Below are 5358 nucleotides of genomic sequence, written 5' to 3'. Positions count from 1 at the left end.
GATCAAGGACACACTCACACTGGAAAACTTCATCCTCCGCTATGGCTTTCACTACTGTGGATATGCAAATGACCTCTGAATGCTTATGTGCCAAGCAAATCTATTTCGGGAGCACCACTTTTATGAGCTCTATTTTTCAAAGATTTATGACACTTGCAAAAGATAAAAATTAATGAATTCCAATAACTATGGTAATCCATGCTGTGTGAGCTTTGCAGGGAGAATTCTGTAGGTCTTGTTACGATGCCTAGAATGTCAACTGCTTTTAGAGGCCGTTGGACATTTGACACATTTATTAACAAATATTCCAGGAATCAAACATTTACAGCTAAGAGATGCCGATTCCTTAGGACAGCCAATTGATCAGTGGGCCTAACGAGGCCCTTAGCTGCCTGCTTGTCTTCTATTTCCAAAAAAGACAAGGGGCTGCCAGGAGCAGAGACGAACACACCCTGGCTACTATCAGCATGTCTGACCAATTTCTCCAAACAAGTGATTCTTCTTTGTTGTAAGTGCTGTTCTAATGTCTCATTTCTGCTACTACCAGCCTAGCTCAGATTTCTGTCACTCCAAGCCATTCTCACTAGGCTGTTTAAAAAAAAATCCATTATCCATCATACAAAAACCTACCAGACAGATCCACCCAAATACCACTTTTATCTGCTATTGAAGAACCTGGAAATTTCTTCATTGGTCAAGTCATTATCTACACTCCAATACCCAACGTACTTCAAAAGCCAAATCAGGCTAATTTTATTTTTCCATTGCTCCCCATTTTCTTCACTAAAGATAACTTCTTAAGCCTTCTCTCTGAGTTGCAGACTCTTCTTGCTTCATTTGTTTTCTTTTCATTCTTCTTTCTTTCTTACATAATCCAAAACCTCACACATCTTTCAGATCCTACTTCCCTTAGAAGGCTTTTAGTAATTTCGCCCAACATTTATACTTCTCTTTCCAGTACCAGAGGTGAAGGTATTATTGAATGCATTTAGCACTTGATTATATATTTTGTCCTCTGTTATAATTGTGAATGTTTTGTTCCTGTCTTACCACCTCTTGCTTCTAAATACAAATCTCTTAAGAGAACAAACCTTGTTATAATCTTTATTTGTATTCTGTACCACATTAATCATGAACTGGAAACATAAGAAATAATTCCTCAATTATTGATTGGAATATAACCAAAATGATAATAATAAATGGATGTCATGCAATTACTAAAGAAAACCAAAGAGGAACTTCCTTGGTAATACTTCGTTTGCATTAATTTTAAGAAAATTTTTACCATGAGTAGAATAAGTCTATCTTTATATTATTTTATAATTTAGACCTTTTCCATCATTTCAGACCACCTTCCCCTCAAATGAACTCAAAGGCTTCTTTTCCCTAAGAAAGGATAGGAGAAAGAAATATGACTGTTAAATTTCATATCTACAAAGTCCAGGGATATGTTGTGAGGATTCTTAAGTGACCTCCAATTACCCTCGCCCCTGGTTATTTATGCCTTTGTGTAATCACTCCATGTAGGCAGGGCCTGTGATTTGCTTCTAACAAAAGACTATTGCATGCTTTGATGACATGAGAAGCCGTTCTGGAGATGCCCACATTGCAAAAAAACTGAGAGGGGCCTTCACCCAACAGGAAGCTCAGCACTGAGGCCCAAAGCCCAATACCCTTGCAGAAATGGAATTTTGCCAGCAGACTGCCAATCTCGGAAGCAGGTCCTCTCCTGGGGGAGCCTTCAGACATCAACCAGCCCTGACACAACACGAGGAGAGATGCAATGCTATGATCAGACTCCTCATCCACAGAAACTGTGAGACAATAAATGAATGTCATTTTCAGCCAGCCAAGTTTATAGTAATTTGTTATGCAGCAATGGATAACAAATACGGGATTTTAAAGGCACGGGTTTATGATGCAATGGCTGATATTGCGATGTGCAAGATGTGGTAGAAAATTATAAGTCATGTATAAACTTTTAAAAATTTATCACCATTTGTTCCCCTCAAAATACCTCCCCTCACTTTGAGCACAGTCATCCCATTCTTCTTGCCACTTTCTGAAGCAGTTCTGGAGGTGCTCTTTCACGATGTTCTTCGTTGTGGTATCACAGCTACTCTGATGTCTTAAATCTATACCTTTCATGATCATTTTGAAGACCCAGAAGTTGCACAGAGGAAGGTTTGGTAGAAGTAGATAAGGACACATGGCAATTTTTTATTTTGGATGGTACTCAGCAGCAGCATTTACCATACGTTTTAATCTTATCTTGTGAACACACCCACAAAAGAAGACTTTGGAAATTACTTAGGGTGTTGAAAGAATGAAGGGATAAATAAATAAATGTGTTTGAGGTGAAGAGGAGTATTTTGTGGGAGGTTAAAGGCAATGTGCCTTTTATGCAATAATTTTTAAAAATTTAAACATTCACTTTATGTTTTGATAGTATCACTGGACATGTCTAAAAAACAAACTCAAGATCCAAATATTCATTACACACTCCTTACTACCATGAAAGTTATGCCGTAATGTCTAAGACAGTAAGAATGTTTTATGTGATGCTTGATGGAAATCTGAAAGTATAAACTACCATCATTAAGAAACCATATTACAATTTTGTTTAAAATCTTGGTCCTAGTATTCAAAAGTAAAATTTAAAATTTGATCCCGGTATTATTTTTATTTTATTTTATTTTATTTTTGCAGTGCTAGGGATCATATCCAAGGCCTTGTGCACACTGAGTAAGTACTCCACTGTTCAGCTACATTCCCCAGCCTGATGTGGTCAATTTTAAGACACCACACATTTTCCAAGTTGCTAATGCTACTTGGAACACTGTGGTCAGCATTTCGCGACTAAATATGAGAACTGTATTTGATGTACATTAATTGGTAAACATCTAGATACTTAATGAGAAAGAGAACCGAAGAGATTGAGAAACAAATCAGTAGAGAATCACTAATTAGGGGGAAAAGCCTGACTTTTCTGCAGGTTTACTTTCCGCATCTCACATTGCTGCATAATTAGCTCTTTTGTGGTTTTTGTTTGTTTGTTCTGGCAGCTGGAAAAGCCCATGGACATTTAGAATTACTTAAAAACATGTAACTTATTTGGTGAAACAGTGGTGCCTAGACTACTGGATTTCAAGAATGGGGCCAGGGGCTCAAAAAACAAGAATAGGGAGTTGAATGGATAGATAGATTATACAGCAAACTTCATTTTTGCCAAGTTTAAGACAGCAAAGAGAATCACTGCACTATCACTATTTCATACGGAATCTTTCAATCTCAAGTAGCAAAGTTATATTCTCAAAAAAGAAAAGCAGAACTTTAATTTCATTAATCTATTTTTGTAAGAAGTCACTACATTTTCTTCTTTATAGCTTCTCCCTGTGGATCATTATAACCTTCGGGAACCTGGACTTTGCGGACATCCTGACAGAACAAGCGCTGAGAGACTCTGAACATAAGGAGGCAGGAGATCCACAGCGTAGCAAACATGCTGGCCTTAGTGCTCATAGCACACAGGATGTCTTCCAGCTCTTGGAGCCTAAGAAAGCATCCTGCCCCCACCAGACTTCCTGGACACCCTGCCATGTGCCCGAGAGATATGCTCCTGCCCTTATCATACTTCCTTGGTGTCTGGCATGACCAGGAGGAGGACGTTGTCTGCCTTAGAGTAACTGAGGATCACCCACAGGCAGTATAATACCATTAGCATTGTGGGCTTTGTCAGTAATGCTAGGCCCATAGAAGTTCACAATCTCCCCCTCCAGATGTGAGTGTGTAGAGAACCCTAGTTAGCTATCACACTTGACCACTCCCCAAACTCTAGGAAAATAAAAGAGAAACCAACCCTGGAACTCACTGCTGTAGCCGTCTCTGGCTTTGCCCACCCAAGTTCTTGAGGAAGCACTTTCATTCCTGGGAGCTGTCATCTCTGGGTGCTGCCCCTCTGAAACTCTCCCAAGTGTACTTTAACCTCAAACCTAGAACAGACGGATCCTTTTCATGAGTCAAACTTGCTAGTGAATTTTCTCATCGCCCCGTTCTCGCTCTGTGGAGTGTACTTTCCCTTTAATAAATCTCTACCTTTCTTGCTACATTTGTTTGTCCTGCTTGATTCTTTGTTCAGGCTACAAAGAACGTGGCTATTGGCTGACACCACTTGTCCTGGAACGATCAGACTAACTAGGCCAGCGGTGGAGAACCTATGGTACTCATGTTGCAGTTGGCTGTTTGTTATCATTGAAAGGTCTAAAAGGTTCACTGTCACTGGCCTAGGCAATCCCAAGGAAGATCTGTCCTGTTTAGGAAATTCAAGGTGAACTTTTCTTTACAAAGTCTAGATAGATATATTATTTGGGGAGGGGTTGGTTTTTGTTTTGTTTTTTTGGTACCGGGGATTGAACTCTGGACCTTGTGCTTGCGAGGCATGCAGCAGAACCGCTGAGCTAAATCCCCAGCTCTAAGTCGAGATATATTAGTGACAACAACAGAAAGGAAGTTTAACATGGCCTTTGTGTTTCTTTCAACCTTGTTTTGAAATACAAATTGGGGCCTTTTAAAATGTAGTGATTGTCAGGTTCAGACATTTTTACCTCCTCATTCCTTCATAGGACAAAAATGCTACTGTGATCGCAGACTTGGTTGCCTCTTCTTCCAGCAACGCAGGTTCTTGGGATGCAGAAACAGCACTTCAGCCACCAGCAGGTAGCCACCATTTTGGATGAGGCCACAGAGCTTAAGAGGAACAGCCAACCTCTGGAGGTCTCCAAACTCAAGCTTACAAGGTTCAGGGCTGGGAAATACCACCTCCATCTTCTCTGCCTCTCTCTAACGAGCAAACTCCAGTCCTCAAAGGATCTGCAAGTCCCCAGAGACCACCAGACTCTGCGCTGAACTCTGACAGGAGAAATTCATTGCAGCTGGCTAGGTAACCCATCGTTTGATCTCCACATACATCAGTGACTGTGCAGGTGGTTCAGCCACCAGTGTTTATATTGCTCTGAAATAGATCACAGAACATAATTGGAAAAAGCTCAACCACCCCACGATTGAGATTCTGTCTATTTGCTTGGAGATGACCTCTTGTGATGCCTACGTACTCTTTCAGAAACTTCAGAAGCTATGGCTCAAGGAGGCATGCAGCATCTGTTGTGGAAAAGAGCAGCCCCTGAGACAAATGTCAGGGCTAGAATTAAGCTGATTGGCAGACATTAAAATGCAATATAATAGTGTATTTCTGGCAGTGGCCCTCTCCTGCTTTTGCCTCGTGAGGAATAATGATGGCTTACTGAGGAGAAGCAGGGACTCAGCCGCTTGATAACATTGTTGCACTGATGGTTTGAAGTG

The sequence above is a fragment of the Fukomys damarensis genome, unplaced genomic scaffold (assembly GCF_012274545.1).
Source record: "Fukomys damarensis isolate Sample0158 unplaced genomic scaffold, DMR_v1.0_HiC HiC_scaffold_15, whole genome shotgun sequence".
Lineage (NCBI taxonomy): Eukaryota > Metazoa > Chordata > Mammalia > Rodentia > Bathyergidae > Fukomys > Fukomys damarensis.
This window is presented reverse-complemented; position numbering follows the sequence as displayed.